Source organism: Pan paniscus, chromosome 1, assembly GCF_029289425.2.
Source record: "Pan paniscus chromosome 1, NHGRI_mPanPan1-v2.0_pri, whole genome shotgun sequence".
Classification (NCBI taxonomy): Eukaryota; Metazoa; Chordata; class Mammalia; order Primates; family Hominidae; genus Pan; species Pan paniscus.
Window position 1 is genome coordinate 219,488,900 of NC_073249.2, and position 17,923 is coordinate 219,506,822.

Below are 17,923 nucleotides of genomic sequence, written 5' to 3' on the forward strand. Positions count from 1 at the left end.
GGTTTTGCCATGTTGCCTAGGCTGGTCTTGAACTCCTGGGCTTGAGTGATCTGCCTGCCTCGGCCTCCCAAAGCGCTGGGATCGCAGGTGTGAGCCAGCACTGCTGGTGGTTGTACTTTGTGTATTTTAGTGCTTTGGCTTGTGTGAGTTCTAGTCCTGAATATATTTCCCCTGGCCATTGAGTGGATGAGATTGCTACTCACTATTACGGATTTGGCTAAATTTCCTCCCAGAGTGTCAGAGTAACTTTATATACCGATTCAGCTCTACAATCTTTGCTCCATATATCCCTGAGCAAATTCCTGGAGTTAGCCAGAGAGATATTCCCTTTGGGAGTGTCAGAGAGGACCTAGTTTTTATTTCATATGGGTCAGAGTGCTTTAGAAGACTGTTTGCATTGCATAATGACTCTGGAACTGTGGTTGGGTAAACAAGTTACTGAAAACAAATAGGATGTATTGATTTTCTACCATAGAAGCATGGTGTGCAATGGAATGTCATGTTGTAATATTTGATTTTCATTATTGGGTGTAAATAAACAGAATCCTTTGATATATACGTACTACACTGGGATGGCACTGTTCACCTTGAAAACTAACAGTCTTTTTCCTCATCTGCATACAATATACTGAAATCATATAAATTCATATTGCCAGCTGGTTGTATTAGTTCTTTTTCTTTTGAGGAATAGACTTTATATTTTACTGTATCTTAATTGTTAGGCATGAGACAAAGGCATTGTCTCCTTATCCTTAGAGTTATATATGTGTAGTAATTTTATTGCATGTACGCTGATCAACATATCAGATATAATCTCAAAGCCAAAATTTTCTCCTTTTAAGTTGTTATTTGCTTCATAAAATGCTTCCCCTTGTATTAGTCTGTTCTTGCTGCTATAAAGAAGTGTCTAAGACTGGGTAATTTATAAAGGAAATAGGTTTAATTGACTCACAGTTCCACAATGCTGGGGAGGCCCCAGGAAACTTACAATCATGGTGGAAGGTGAAGGGAAAGCAAGGCATCTTCTTCACAGGGTGGCAGGACAGAGTGAGTGCTGAGCGAAGTGGGGAAGAGCCCCTTATAAAACCATCAGATCGGATCTTATGAGAACTCACTGACCATCACGAGAACAGCATGGGAGAAACTGGCTCCACGATTCAGTTACCTCCACCTGGTCTCTCTCTTGACATGTGGGGATTATGAGGATTATGGGGTTTACAATTCAGGATGAGATTTGGGTGGGGACACAATGCCTAACCATGTCACCCCCCTTCATTCAACATCCATTAACTGAGCTGATACTGAGTGTCTGCTTTGTTCTAGACGTCTTGCTAACTCTTTGGGATTCAGTGATGAAGAAATTTTTCTTGCCTTCATAGAGGTAAAAGTATGAATGATGAGAGTTAGTTAATAAGGAATTATGGTCATCTGCTGTGTAAAGAAATTCTGGGCAGTGGTGGACCACACCAAATATATGACAGTGGTTCCATGAGATTATAATGGAGGCGAAAATTTCCTGTTGCTTAGTTACATTGTATGTGGTATAAGGTTGTAGCCCAGTATATTACTCGTGTGTGTGGTGATGCTGGTGTAAGCAGACCTAATATGCTGCCGGTCATATGAAATATAGCACGTTCAATCATGGACAGTACGTAATACTTGATAGTGATTATAAATGATTGTTTTACTGGTTAAGTATTTACTATAGTGTACTTTTTATCATTATTTTAGAGTGTACGTCCTCTACTTACATATAAAATAATTCACTGTAAAATAGCCTCCAGCTATTCTGGAAGAGGTATTCCAGAAGAAGGCATTGTTATTATAGGAGATGACAGCTCCATGTATATTATTGACCCTGGAGATCTTCCATTGGTCCAACATGTGGCGGTGCAAGAGCAGTAGTGATGATCCTCACCCTGTGTATGCCTAGGCTAATGTGTGTGTGTTAGTTTTCAACAAAAACATTAAAAAAGTTAAAAAATTTAAAAATAGAATAAAGCTTATAAAATAAGATTATAAAAATAAAATACCTTTGTAGAGCTGCACAATGTATTCGTGTTGTGTTTTAAGCTGAGTTGTTAAGAGTCAAAAAGTTTTAAAAATGGTTTATAAAGTAAAAAAGTTACAGTAAACTAAGGCTGATTTGTTATTGAAGAAAAAATAATATTTAAAAGAAGAATTTAGTGTAACCTAAGCACGCAGTGTTTATAAAGTTCACAGTGGTGTATAGTAATGTCCTAGGCCTTCACATTTACTCACCACTGACTCACTGACTCACCCAGAGCAACTTCCAGTGAGCTGCATTCATGGGGTAAGTGCCCTAGACAGATGTACCATTGTGTTACAGTTGTTTACAGTATTCAGTGCTGTAACATGCTATACAGGTTTGTAGTCTAGGAGCAGTAGGCTATAGGGTATCATCTAGGCTTGTGTAACTACACTCTATCATGTTCACACAAGGATGAACATATATCCATTGTTAAGCAACATGTGATTGTACAATAATGTGTGGTAAGTGTTCTTAGTGGGGAAGAAGAGGATTCTATTGGGTGTACTTAGCAGGGGCAAGTGACTTGGAGCAAGAGAGTTGAGAGCTGAAGAATGATGAAGAATCAGCTAACCAAAAAGTGGATATGGCAATAGGGGAAAGAAGGAAGGCTGTTCTGGGCAGAGGAAACCCATGTGCAGTGGCCCAGAGGCAAAACAGAATAAAAAAAGCAAGCAAGTAAAACTGGACGGGGGGATTAACACTATTATTAACAATAATATATTATTAATTATATAATATAATTAATATATCAGTATTATTAACATTAATCATAATGGAGTGAAGTAGATGGATTTAATAAATACTTAGAAGGTAGGACCTGTGGGACTTGATGACTGGAGGAAAAATCAAGGATGCCTCTAGGTTTTGGGCTTGGACAACTGATAGATGATTGTGTGCTTGTGTCAGTTATTGATTTATTGCTTCTCACCTCGAAGTATGTCCTTCATTGCTTGCTCTGTGAAAATGAATCTGGGCCTTTTGCTTTTCCTCCGCCAGCTGGCACGATGTTTAGTTTTGTCAGTAGAGGGTGCTGGAGAGACATTGAGGAGGAAAGAGATTTACTTGCTGGTTCCAAGAGAGGCCAGTGTGGCACATGGTGTTTCTTCAGTGCTCAGGCATTTGCAGCTCTTAGTGACCAGCAGCTCTCCTGCTGCCCAGGTAGCAGAGTACGTCCACTGAGACACTCCCCCACAAACAGCTTTCCTTGGCATTCTAGAGGACTGATTTCTGGCAAATTTCACAGAGTGGATTGCCTGAAGTTCTGTCAGGTATGAGCCCCCTCCAGCAAGGTCTGGATCTCAGCCCTAGAGTTGGGGGAACTCTTTCTTGGGTGCTCTGTCTCAGCCTTAAGGGTGGTGGCAATTATATGTTGTGTTACATAATATTATATTTGCTACTATATTTTATGTCAGCTATTGCTGTGTTCTTTCAAGGTCTTATTTGCCAGCTTCTCATTAATCTCTTGTTATAGTTAATGATTTTTTATCTTCCCTTGTTCAAATTACCATGTAGTTTCTTTCTCCTGATTGGACTTAGGCTATGACTGGACATAGAGTGTTCTGTTAGAATCATAAAGAGAGAGCATATTTGGGGAGAGAGATGGACAGAGTTTGGGACATGACCAATTTTAAGTGCAGAACACTCAGATATCCAAGTGCCTGTCCTATATGGGTTTGGAATGAGCTCCAAAGACCTGGATTGGAGATTGCCCAGGAAGAGTGTGAGGAACAAGATGACAGTATGGTCAGGATAGAGTCCTGTAGGTTACAGCCTGTTCACATGAAAAGGAACCTCCTAAGGAGGCTGGGGAAGACTGATTGGAGGGATACTATAGTTTATTATTATATTATTCATATGGTTTTTGTGAAGGTGAAATGAGTTGATATTATATAAAGCACTGAGCATAATGTCTGGCACATAAGTCCTTAGTAAATGGGACTACTGACTGTGCTGTTGTCTGCTGGGCAATGTGGTGGGTGACAGGGATAGAGGATGACCAGGGCTGCAGGCTCTGCCTTGATGGGTGGGGAATGGGAAGAGGCTTGTTAAGTGTGTTATAGTGAGTGGTAGGTGTCAGAAAGGCGTGAATAGGCTGGGTGTGGTGGCTCATGCCTGTAATCCCAGCACTTTGGGAGGCTGAGGCAGGAGGATTGTTTGAGGTCAGGAGTTTGAGACCAGCCCAGGAGAATCACTTGAACCAGGGAGGCAGAGGTTGCAGTGAGCCAAGTTCACACCACTGCACTCCAGCCTGAGTGACAGAGCGAGACTCCATCTCAAAAAAATAAAAAAAAGAACAACAACAAAAGAAAGGCACGAATAAAGCTCCAAAAACTTCTGCCTTGGGGATTCTGATCAGGGGCCACAGAGGAGGTAAAGGCTCAGCTGGATCTTGGAGGAGAGGTGTAGGTTTGCCCCATGAAGAGAGGGCAGGGAAGGTCTTCTGAACAGAGGGAACAGCGTTAGCAGAGGAGGGAGAGTGCTTGACAGCCCAGTCCCACAGCGGGGTCATGGTTTGCCTCTTGACTTAGGGGTGGGAAAAAAATTGGACACACTTTCTGAATAGCTGTTTATTCTGCATCCTTATATTCCACAGTGTGCTTTGTTCTCATAACTAGATTTATAATTTATTTAGTGAGTTTTAAAATTTCTGCAGGACATTTGCTAGTTAACAATCTAAAATGATTTAAAACTTTGATTTATGCTAACATTTTGCTTAAGCTTTCATTGAGTGTGAAATTGGAGTGTGTAGGCTGAAATCTTTAAGAGGGGAAAGTTGAAATGTACTGCGTGCTGTCCCACTTCATTGAGTTTTACTCTCTGGATGAAAACATTTTTTTCCAGCCACGTGTGATGGCTCACACCTGTTATCTTAGCACTTTGGGAGGCCAAGGCAGGAGGATCACTTGAGCCCAGGAGTTGGAGACCAGCCTAGGCAACATAGGGAAATCCTGTCTCTACAAAAAGAGTTTAAAAAGTTAAAAAAAAAAAATTCTGCTTCCTGAACATTGATAGAGCTCAGAACAGTTTCTGGGTCATGTGAGTTCTCTTCAACTTGCAATTGTTTTTCAAAGGTTCGACAACGGAAGAAATGGAAATTCCTAAAAATTGTATGACTCTTCTCTCAATAACTCACATTTTTGGAGATTTAGGAAACAAGTGTGATAAACTTTTGATTCTTTTGGAGGGAAAACGTGGCAATTAAGCCTTAAAGCCCTCTGTGATTTATTCTTTGTGACTGGAATGTTATTTTCCTTTTTCTCTGTCTGGCAAACTCTAAGTGGATGTATAGCTGACTTATTAGTTTCTAGTCTTTTCTAAAGCTTCTGAATTTGGTTTACCAAAGCACTGCCCTGAGATAAGTCTGTGGTAATACTGGCATGCTTTCATTGAAGACCTTCAAATTGTCAAAAAAAAAAAAAAAGGAAACAGTCCAGCAAGCATTCATTAGAATGTGTTATCTTTGGACCCTGGTAGAGGAAGTCCCTTGGCTGAAATGGCACACTCTAATCCAGAAATTCTCCTGAAAGGTCTGCTTCTGAGTCTTCAGAGGAAAGAGGAATACATTTTCTAAAGAAAGATAATCATTTGTTTTTTTCAGAAAGAAGAGTTAAACCATTCTTTATTGGCTAGGACTCCTGGGAATTATATAAGAAGGAAGCTGAGAAGGAAGATGTCAAACAGTGACTCTCCAAAGGTTTTAGTTTTTTTTTTTTTTTCTCCCTTGCTTCTCCTAGAGGTAACAGACACCTATAACTCTTTGTTCTTGGTGAAGACCAAGTGTTTGCCTAAAAGAGTGTTGAGAGACCCAAGAAAATAAGACACTCAGGGCAGTTTTACTTTACTTGACTGTCCCTTGGGTAAAATGATGGAAGTTGAAATGTGACTCTTCTGATAATTGCCTCCTCTGTTCTTTTATGATATAAGCCAAGGGTAACAAACATTCCAAGATTATTATATTTTTGAAATTTGGGGATTGTTTTGAAGTTGATAAAATATTTCATATTAGCAATTTATTGAGAAGTTGAAAGAAAAACATGATGCTCACTTTAAGAACAAGTATAGGCCGGGCGCGGTGGCTCACACCTGTAATCCAAGCACTTTGGGAGGCCGAGGTGGGTGGATCACGAGGTCAGGAGATTGAGACCATCCTGGTTAACACGGTGAAACCCCGTCTCTACTAAAAAATACAAAAAATTAGCCAGGCGTGGTGGCGGGCGCCTGTAGTCCCAGCTACTCAAGAGGCTGAGGCAGGAGAATGGCATGAACCCAGGAGGCGGACCTTGCAGTGAGCCAAGATTGTGCCACTGCACTCCAGCCTGGGCAACAGAGCAAGACTCTGTCTCCAAACAAACAAACAAACAAACTGATGGTTTAAATGCAGAACAATTGCAGGAATTATGATAGTGAGAGCACCCCTGCACTCACCGTTTAGATTCTACAGTTGCATTTTACTATATTTGCTATAGCGTATACATTTACCATATTTACTGTAGAATCATCCTCTATCCATTTCTTTGTGTATAAGGATTTTGCTTTAGTATTTTATATTACAACAAAAGGCTACAAACAATATAGGAGAGTGGTTGAATATGGTAAATATAATAGTCTGTTATTGCATTGCTGTAAATACTGAAGACTGGGCAATTTATAAAGGAAAGAGGTTTAGTTAGCTCACAGTACTGCAGGCTGTACAGGAAGCAAGGCTGGGGAGGCCTCAGGGAGCTTTTACTCACGGTGGAAGGCAAAGCTGGAGCAGGCATCTTCACATGGCTGGAGTAGGAGGAAGAGAGGCGGAAGGTGCTATACAATTTAAACAACCAGATCTCATGAGAACTTAGCACCGAGGGGATGATGCTAAACCATTCATGAGAAACCGACCCATGATCCAATCACCTCCCACCAGGCCCCACCTCCAACACTGGGGATTACAGTTTGACATGAGATTTGGGTGGGGACACAAGTCCAAACCATATTATTATGGAATATGGTGGAATTCTCTGCTGCAGTGAAAAAGAATGAGGCACTTTGTATGGACTGACACGGAACAATCTCAAAGATACAGGAAGTAAAAATGGGCTCAGAAGGCTATATGAAGTATACTACTATTTGTGTAACAAAGAGATGTACATATATGTGTGTGCATGCTGTATATGCATGAAATATCTCCAGAAAGTATAAGCAAGAAGCTGATATGAGTGGGGGTGTGGGGTAGCCCACCTACAGTACCATGCATATATATTATAAATTTTTAAACTGTGTGCACTTATGCTAACTGCTGGAAGGTTTAATTGCTTCCTTGATATTTTCAGCATGTCAGAAATCTCCACCTCCTAGTCCTTAGATTTTAGATTGTAACAAATTGCAGCCAAACAGCTAAGGTTTGAATTCTTATTCTTTATTTATATATGTTATAGATTTTACTGTCAATAAAACCAGGATAATTATGAGTTATTAAGAAGTTTAAGTTAGTCTAAGTAAAGTGCTTAATATAAAACAGTGGCTGGCACGCAGTACTTGACACAATAAATATCAAGTATTATTATCAAGCATACAATTTTGTGGGAGAGGCAAATAATAAATAATTTAAATATTCTCTGTAGGTGTGTCTATGAGGGATGCGGTAAGTAAAAGGGAAATCAGAGAAGGCTATATAAGGAAGTTGAGAAGGATAATTGAGAGAGAAGTGAAGGAAGGCCATTCCAGACAGAGAAAGTCCCTTTTCTAAGGTGCAAAAGCATAAAACAGTGTTGGTGAGTTTGAAAATTCCAGTAGTTCATAATGGCTTGAAATAGTCTGGGTTATGAGAGATGCAATGGCAGATGATGATGATAGCTGACATTTATTGAGCACTTAGGCAATGTCCTGTTTTAAGTGTTTTTTATGTTTTAATGTATTAATTCCCTATAGTAACTATGATATTGGTAGTATAATTACCTTCATTTTACTGTTGAGCAGACCGAGGCAGGGAGATTAAGTAACTTATCCAAGGTCTTGCAAAGTCAGCCCATGTCTGTGTGCACCCCTTGTGCTGCCAGATGAGGTCTTGCAAAGTCAGCCCATGTTTGTGTGCACCCCTTGTGCTGTCTGATGAGGTCTTGCAAAGTCAGCCCATGTTTGTGTACACCCCTTGTGCTGTCTGATGAGGTCTTGCAAAGTCAGCCCATGTTTGTGTGCACCCCTTGTGCTGCCTCATGAGCCTGCTTGGTAGATGTAGTGCAGACAATGAGCAGTGTCTGGATTCACTTCCATAAGCTTTGGGAAACTATAATATTAAAGGATTTTAAGCAATAAAGTGAAACTCTCAGATTTCTACTCTAGGATGACCAGCAATGGCTTAGGGAAGGTGATGAAAATCTCGTTTCCACTTCCTTCCTTTCCCTTCTCCTCCCACCCCAAATCCTTTATGTCCTGAAGAAATGATATAATTCATTATTAATATAATACTTTGAGAAATGTGGAGGAGTTCTTTAAATTGATCTTCACCTTGTAATGAATTTGGACACATTTTCAAGACTTTTCCAGCTGTATCAAAGTAAAGGCAAGAAGGGTCAACAATAACAGTTATATTATGTGCATTTTATTTTATTTTATTTTAATTTTTGAGACGGAGTCTCACCTTTTTGCCTAGACTGGAGTGCAGTGGCACGATTTCGGCTGACTGCAACCTCCATCTCCTGGGTTCAAGCAATTCTCCTGCATCAGCCTCCCGAGTAGAGTAGCTGGGATTACAGGCACCCACCACCATGCATGGCTAATTTTTGTGTCTTTTAGTAGAGATGGGGTTTCACCCTGTTGGCCAGGCTGGTCTGGAACTCCTGACCTCAGGTGATCCGGCCTGCCTCAGTGCTGGGATTATAGGCATGAGCTACCATGCCCAGCCACATACATATTTTAGATTAAGCTCCTATATGATATATGTAACAAAATACCTCCAAACTGCTGCTTAAAACAACATTCAGCATTTGTTATCCCACACACCTTTTGTGGGTCAGGAATTTAGGAGCGGCTTGAGGTCCCTTCTCAGGTTGCAGTCAACTGAAGGCTTGATAGGGCCTGGAGGATCCAATTGCAACATAGTGCATTCACAAGGTTGGCAGAGTTCTTGCTGGCTGTTGGCAGAAGCTTCAGTTCCTTGCACATGGAACCTCTTCATAGGGCTGCCTGAGTTTCTTCATGATACTGCACCTGGCTTTCCAGAAGAAAGGATTCATATAAGAGCAAGGTGAAAGCTGCAATGTCTTTTATGACGTAGCCTTGGAAGACATTATTGTCAAGAGTTTGAATACCAGGAGGCAGAGCTCACTGGGGGCCATTTTGTGGGCTGGTTACCACAGTTCTCATGAAAATGTTAGTGAATAGAATAATAAAATTTAGAACTAAAAGGAGCCGTAGCCCAGTGGTTTCAAGATGTGGCTCTTGAACCAGCAGCAGCACTTGTGAATTTGGTTAAAATGTAAATTATTGGGCCTGTCCCAAGACTTACTGAATTAGGATCGAGGAGTGACTCCCAACACTCACTCTCTCTCTCTCTTTTTTTTTTTTTAAATAAACTTTATACTTTAGAACACTTTTAGATTTATAGAAAAATCGGGCTGGGCGCGGTGGCTCACGCCTGTAATCCCAGCACTTTGGGAGGCAGAGGTGGGCGGATCATGAGGTCAGGAGATTGAGACCATCCTGGCTAACACGGTGAAACCCCGTCTCTACTAAAAATACAAAAAATTAGCTGGGCATAGTGGCGGGCGCCTGTAGTCCCAGCTACTCGGGAGGCTGAGGCAGGAGAATGGCGTGAACCCGGGAGGCGGAGCTTGCAGTGAGCTGAGATAGCGCCACTGCACTCCAGCCTGGGCGACAGAGTGAGACTCCATCTAAACCAAAAAAAAAAAAAGAAAAATTGAAAATTGGGCAGATAGTATAAGTAGTTCCCACACACACACATATACAGACACACACACAGAGTTCCCCCTATTATTAACATCTTGCATGAGTGTGGCTTATCTGTTACAACTGATGAAGCAGTATTAATATATTATTAACTGAAGTCTACAGTTTAAGATTCACTCTTTGTGTTGTACATTCTGTGGGGTTTGACAGAAACATAAATGTCATGTTCTTATCCAGTTACAATATCCTGCAGAATAGTTTCACCACCATTAAAACTTCTGTGCTCCATGTAATCATCTCTCCCTTCTTTGCCCAGCCCCTGGCAACCACTGGTCCTTTTACTATCTCTATAGTTTTGTCTTTTAAAGAAAGTTGAAGTTCCTTTTCAAGAAAGTTCTATGGTTGGAATCATATAGTGTGTATACTTTCAGATTGGCTTCTTTCACTTAACAATATGCATTTAATGTTCCTCTTTCTTGTTCTTTAGAGCTCATTTCTTTTTATTGCTCAGTGAACACCACAGTTTGCATATCTATTCATGAAGTACAGTTGAAGGACACCTTGGTTGCCTTCTGTCTTTGATTATGAATAAAACTACTCTAAAATTTGTGCAGATTTTTGTATGGACATAAGTTTTTAAGTCAATTGGACAAATGCTTAGGGGCACGATTGTGGGATTGTATGGTAAGATTATGTTTAGCTTTTTCAGGCTGGGCGTGGTGGCTCATGCCTATAATCCCAGCACTTTGGGAGGCTGAGGTGGGCAGATCACGAGGTCAGGAGATCGAGACCATCCTGGCTAACACAGTGAAACCCCGTCTCTACTAAAAATACAAAAAAATTAGCCGGGCGTGGCAGTGTGTGCCTGTAGTCCCAGCTGCTGGGGAGGCTGAGGCAGGAGAATGGCATGAAACCAGGAGGCAGAGCTTCCAGTGAGCCGAGATCGTGCCATTGCACTCCAGCCTGGGTGACAGAGCAAGACTCTTCTCAAAAAAACAAAACAAAACAAACAACAAAAAAAAACATTATGTTTAGCTTTTTCAGAAAATGCCATACTGTGCTTCATGTTTGCTGTGGGTTAGATGCTTCCGTTTCCTGTAGTTTTCTTGTTTTTTTCCACCCCTGGTTTCTTTGGGTTTCCCTAAGAACTCCTTCTTAAATAGAGTCTGTCTTAAAGCTCTCAGTTGTAATGCATTTTTTTTTTTTATACTGTAGCTCTGTTGATGTGGTGGAAAGGTGTTGGGGAAGGAGTGCATTCTGTAATCTAATATTAAATCTCAGTTTTTTAGTGGGCATAAGTCTTTAGGCTGTGATCTTCCGAAGAGTTTATTAGCTTTCCTCCCCTCACGCCTTCTGTGAGAAGGCAAGAGGGAGTTGAGTAATTGTCCTTTCCCCAGGTCTACAAAGCTCCTGCAAAGTAGTTTCTCTTAGCAGGTGGGCCTTTGTTATGGAGAATGCTCTGAGCAATTGCAAAGTGGTTACTTTCCCCTCTCCCTGCCTAAAATACGAGGGGATTTTTTTCTTTGATGTTCTTCTAAGAACCTGTTCAGGCTCCTGGAGGTAAAAGCTATATAGGTCCCTCTTAAGTCTGGACCTCCAGAAGTTTTAACTCTCAAGCTAGTCCACACTCAGTCTTCTGCAGTTCGTCAAAATTACCGTTCAGGTATTGATTACTGTATTGCTTACTGGTTCATGTAGCTTTCGCTTCTGGTAATCTGATCTTTTCTGTGATTCTCTGTATTTTCTTGTGATTTTTTTCCTTCAAATTTTGTGGTAGCTGTTTGCTCTGTGACCCCAGTTCTCTAATGGATCTAAGAAAGGCCATTGATTTCAGTTTGTTTAGCTGTTTTCTTGCTGTGAGGATGGGAATGATGACTTCTGAACTGAAAATGAAGCCTGGCACCCAACACCCCTTGCTTTAACAAATCCCTCCAGGTGATTCTGAGGCATGTGAATGGTTGAGAACCACTCATGCAGCGTTAGTCCTTCAGTTCACAGATAAAGTACAAAGGGGAAACTGGCTGGTCACTGTGACTCACACCTGTAATCTTAGCCCTTTGGGAGCCTGGGAGGTAGATGGTGCAGTGAGCTGTGATTGCACCACTGTACACCAGCCTGGGTGACAGAACAAGACTCTGTCTCAAAAAACAAAACCAGACCGGGCGTAGTGGCTCATGCCTGTAATCCCAACACTTTGGGAGGCTGAGGCAGGTGGATCACCTGAGGTCAGGAGTTCAAGACCGGCCTGACAAACATGGTGAAACCCCGTCTCTACTAAAAATACAAAAATTAGCTGGGTGTGGGGACGCATGCCCGAGGTAGGAGAATGGGGGTGAACCCGGGAGGTGGAGCTTGCGGTGAGCCGAGATCGCGCTACTGCACTCCAGCCTGGGCGACAGAGCGAGACTCTGTCTCAAAAACAAAAACAAAAACAAAAAAAACCCCCAAAAACAAATGGGGGAAATTACTTTTCTAAGTTACAGGGAGAGTCAAAACCCGGACTAGAACCTGGGTCTCTTGACTAGATCATCTTCAAGCTGTATTTTTGTATCTACATATAGTGACCTTCAAAGGGATTCATTATATTTCATCTTGTGTATTGTATGTTTGACAAGTATATTTGGTTTGATGGTTCACTGATTTCAGTCCTTGGTATTTACCTCAAGTTCATTCTGGGATCTGGTTCTATTCATACACATTATCATAGCTATTTGGAAGCTTACTTGAAATCTTCTCTTTGAAAGAAATATCAGCCTATCTCAGGTGTGAGCTTCAGTGTAACATTGATGTGAGTGAAATAGTATGTTATATAGAAAATTTTATTTTCCCCTGCCATCCCTTACATAAGATTTTTTAAATACCTGAAAGAAAACCTTAGAGCTCTTCATTCAGTCTTTGGAAAAGCCTGATGTGAACCATCATATGGGAGGAATCAGCTGCATCTGTCATTCTTTCTTCCCATGAGTTGCCATAATTTCATTTTCTTAATATGTAGTATAGGGTGGATAGCAGTCATAATCCCCTTTTCCATCTCAAGCCAGCCCACACTCCTTAGCCTCATGCACATGACATTCCTCTTAAGTTGTGATCTGGAGAAGGCTGGGGATGTTTGCTGTTGGCAGTCTTTTTCTGTAAAGGGCCAGATATAGTAAATATTTAGTCTTTTCAGGTTGTATGGTCTCTGTTTCAAGTATGGAACTCTGCCATTGTAGTGGGAAGACAAACAACCATAGAAAATACACATAAAAAAATAAGGCCAGGTGCAGTGGCTCATGCCTGTAATCCCAGCACTTTGGGAGACCGAGGCGGGTGGATCACAAGGTCAAGAGTTCGAAACCAGCCTGGCCAACGTGGTGAAACCCCATCTCTACTAAAAATACAAAAATTAGCCAGGCATGGTGGCACGTGCCTGTAGTCCCAGCTACTTGGGAGGCTGAGGCAGGAGAATCACTTGAAACCAGGGAGGCAGAGGTTGTGGTGAGCTGAGATTGTGCCACTGCACTCCAGCCTGGGCAACAGAGTGAGACTCCATCTCAATAAAAAAAAAAAAAATCGGTGTAGCTGACTTCTAATAAAACTTGATTGATTGATTGATTGATTGAGATGGAGTCTCACTCTTGTTGCCCAGGCTGGAGTGCAATGGTGTGGCACGATCTCAGCTCACCGCAGCTTCCACCTCCTGGGTTCAAACGATTCTCTGCCTCAGCCTCCTGAGTAGCTAGGATTACAGGCTTGCGCCACCATGCCCAACTAATTTTGTATTTTTAGTAGAGACAGGGTTTCTCCATGTTGGTCAGGCTGGTCTTGAACTCCCGACCTCAGATGATCACCTGCCTCGGCCTCCCAAAGTGCTGGGATTACAGGCATGAGCCACTGCGCCTGGCTATAAAAGTTTATTTTCAAAAACAGGTGCAGTCTCTTGGCCCTAGTTGCTAGCTGCTGTTTCAGAGCCTGTGGAAATCTTACCTTCACTTTATGCCCCAAAGGATGCCATCGTTTTTATCTACTGGATGGGATCCCCAAGATTACTTAGATTGTTTTCAGAAGTAATAACAGATATCTGGGTATGGAGCATAGCATCTTAGTTTTAGTTTCTTTTTTGAGGGATGCTTTTTGGTGTTATGGTGTACCACAGGTGCCTAGAGAAAATTCCGTTTTAGGTGCTGTCCTTTGAGGAAATACTGCTGATCTCGAATAACTGTGGGTAATTGAAATATCATACCTTTTAATGATGACTACTAATCCCTTAAAAAGAATATAGACTTTTTCACTCTAAACATGGTTTCAATAGGGTTTTTTTTTTTTTTGATGGTCTCTTATGACTCTAGATTGAAACAAACAAGAAAATAACCCTACTTCTATAGTTACTATAACAGCTGAGGCAAGCTATACTACCAGTGGTGCATGGTAAAGCCTGCCTTTTAATAAGTTCTTAAATATAAAGAAAAATAGAAAGTTTCAAGTTATGGTGTGTTATAGGTGCCTATGGAGTTATTAGGTTAGAGGAATGATTTTAATTTACTTGGATTCCTTAGCACATTGCTTATTGCATGCATGCTCAGTAAAAGTGGATACTGGTGTTTGTGCTTTGCAACTACCACAGGTCTTGGTTGTCATGGCTTCTCATTAGTGCATTAAGATCCCTTTAGAACTCTGGTTGCCTGGCAAGAGAAAAGGCAGGAACTGCCAGGAGCTGAAAGGACAGATGCTTAGCTGCAGAAGTAGCCTCTGGGGAGCGTTGGCTACGTTGGCTGAGGTTCGTGTGCATGTGGTCAAATGTGTGAACTTGGGTTTTGCTAGACAAAACTCTGGGCTACATGGATTAATTAATATATGCTACAAGTGGTCTTTGTTTTAGAAGTCTTTGCAGTTTGAGCTATTTAGAACTTTTTTTAAATAAGCAAATTAGAAGATTCTGTTTGGGGTGCATTCCTGTCCTTTGGGGAAGTACTGCTGACCTTTAAGAATAGTGGGTAATTGGCCGGGCTCAGTGGCTCACACCTGTAATCCCAGCACTTTGAGAGGCCGAGGCTGGCGGATCACGAGGTTAAGAGATCAAGACCATCCTGGCCAACATGGTGAAACACCATCTCTACCAAAAACACAAAAATCAGCTGGACGTGGTGGCGCGTGCCTGTAGTCCCAGTTACTTGGGAGGCGGAGGCAGGAGAATCGCTTGAACCCGGGAGGCAGAGGTTGCAATAAGCTGAGATTGTGCCACTGCACAACAGCCTGGCGACAGAGCGAGACGCTGTCCAAAACAAACAAAAAACAAAAAAATAAAAAACAGTGGGTAATTGAAATATTGTATGTTTTAATAATGACTACTAGCCGGATGTGGTGGCTCACATCTGTAATCCCAGCCCTTTAAGAGGCTGAGGCGGGCGGATCACCTGAGGTCGGCAGTTCAAGACCAGCCTGACCAACATGGAGAGACTCTGTCTCTATGAAAAATACAAAATTAGCTGGGCATGGTGGCGCATGCCTGTAATCCCAGCTACTCATGAGGCTGAGGCAGGAGAATCGCTTGAACCCTGGAGGCGGAGGTTGTAGTGAGCCGAGATCGCGCCACTGCACTCCAGCCTGGGCTACAGAGCGAGACTCCTTTCCCCCCACCCCACGCCCTCCAAAAAAAAGACTACTAATCCACTGAAAAAAGGTCAGTTGGCTGGGCCCAGTGGCTCATGCTGTAATCCCAGCACTTTGGGAGGCAAAGGCGGGTGGATCACCTGAGGTCAGGAGTTTGAGACCAGCCTGGCCAACATGGTGAAACCCCGTCTCTACTAAGAGTACAAAAATGAGCTGGGTGTGGTGGTGCATGGCTGTGATCCCAGCTACTCTGGAGGCTGAGGCAGGGGAATTGCTTGAACTCAGGAGGTGGAGGTTGCAGTGAGCTGAGGTCATGCCACTGCACTCCAGCCTGGGCAATAGAGGGAGACTTATTCTCAATAAATAAATAAATAAACGTCAGTTTACAATATTAGAATACTGAAAGCTTGAGTAATTAGAAGAGTCTTATGATTAGAATTAATTATTTCAGGCTAAAAAATATTAGAAGGAGACTCTAGAGGGCAGTATAAGTCAACATGTTCATGCTTCTCCTGGCAATGGAAAGTTAAATTTTGCTTTGGAAAAATATACCAGGTGTTCTGAACTCTTTTCCCACCACACGGTGTCCCGGTTTGGTAGAAATGTGAGTTTTGGAAAGAAGTGCTCTGATTTGGCTTACAAAGATTAGCTAATGTACAGAATTATATGGCCCTAGGGAATATCTCTGCTTGGTTTACAATACTGTCTTAGAAAAACTGGAATTGCCTGGCCGGGCGCGTTGGCTCACGCCTGTAACCCCAGCACTTTGGGAGGCCGAGGCGGGTGGATCATGAGGTCAGGAGTTCGAGACCAGCCTGACCAACATGGTGATGAAACCCCATCTCTACTAAAAATACAAAAATTAACCGAGCGTGGTGGCGTGTGCCTGTAATCCCAGCTACTCAGGAGGCTGAGGCAGAACTGCTTGAACTCGGGTGGTGGAGCTTGCAGTGAGCCGAAATTACGCTGCTGCACTCCAGCCTGGGCGATAGAGCAAGACTCCGTCTCAAAAAAAAAAAAAAGAAAAAGAAAAAAGGAAAACTGGAATTCCCTTATTGACTCAACTAAATTGAACTGAGTTTGCTTTTCAGACATTTGTGGAGCATTAAGTGAAAGGAATATATCTTTATAGCTAATATGTCTTTTGTTTTCAAATCTTGTTGGGTAGGAAGTAAATGTACCCTCTATTCAAACAAATGGGAAGAGTTTGACTTATTTTGACTTTTTTTTTAAACAACTTTTTAAAACAAAGTTAAAATTAGATGCCTCATTTGTGAATGTCTGTGTTAATGTTGAACCTTTCAGAACGTTTGCATTAAGCAAAACCCAGAGCCTATTATGCCTATCACTTTTTCTTCTAATTTTTAACCTTCTGTGCATTTTCAGGGAAATCTAATCCTTATGTTATTGACTCATCTTACATATAATTCATCAAATATGGTTTGGAAAGAACTGTTTTGAAGCCTAAGAAGCTCTAGTTTGTAGAGCCTCTTAGGGTCTTAGGCTTTACAAGGCAGAAAGTGGGGATTACCAAGGGCAAACTAATGAATCTCCTATAAATTTAGATTTAATATTTTAAACTATTAATTGCAATTTTTGTTTTTTGAGACAAAATTTCACTCTGTTGCTCAGGCTGGAGTGCAGTGGCACGATGTCGGCTTACTGCAACCTCTGCCTCCCGGGTTCAAGCAATTCTCCTGCCTCAGCCTCCTGAGTAGCTGGGACTACAGGCGCCCGCCACCATGCCCAGATAATTTTTGTATTTTAAGTAGAAACGGGGTTTTACCATGTTGGTCAGGTTGGTCTCAAACTCCTGACCTCAAGAGATCCGCCCACCTTGGCCTCCCAAAGTGCTGGGATTACAGGCGTGAGCCACCGCATCCGGCCAAAATAGTTATTTTGACGTAGTTACAACTATTTTTCCTTTGGAAATAAATCAGGAGTTTTAGAAAATACTGAGTTTCCCACATCTTTCAGTAATGTTAAAACTAATGTGCACTAGTGAGACAGGAATGAGTATCATGTATTGCCTTTGATTATTGTTATTGAGTATTAGGTTTACTTCTGTCACCACTTGTGCATCTATGTTTTTTTCATTCTAATCACAGAGTAATGTAAAATAAGCATTCGTGTTTGCAAAATATACACTACTCATTAGAACTTTCACCTGAAATTGTGTGTTTTTAATTTATACAGAATTGGTGTGTAAACTAAAGGAGTTTTCTTAACGAAAAAAGTAGAAAGTTAATTAGAAAGTTTCTAGGAAAGAAGGTTGAGTTTTTTTGTTTTTTTTTTTTTTACAAAGTATCTAGAAATAAAAGGTAAATTTTTTTTTTCTTTTGTTTTGAGATGGAGTCCAGCTCTGTCGCCCAGGCTGGAGTGCAGTGGTGCAATCTC

General features: G+C 41.6%; 1 protein-coding gene across 10 annotated transcripts in view; it reads left to right on the top strand.

Annotated features, from left to right (window-relative positions):
* RERE (arginine-glutamic acid dipeptide repeats) overlaps positions 1-17,923 on the top strand; it is a 466,287-nt gene that overhangs the window by 77,648 nt on the left and 370,716 nt on the right. Inside the window, exon 3 of one of the 10 annotated variants that reach the window (XM_063594915.1) lies at positions 5,652-5,747. The exons of the other annotated variants lie outside the window; for them this stretch is intronic. The gene's annotated coding sequence lies outside the window, so the exon portion shown is untranslated. The remainder of the gene's footprint in view (positions 1-5,651; positions 5,748-17,923) is intronic. 10 annotated transcript variants of the gene reach the window in all.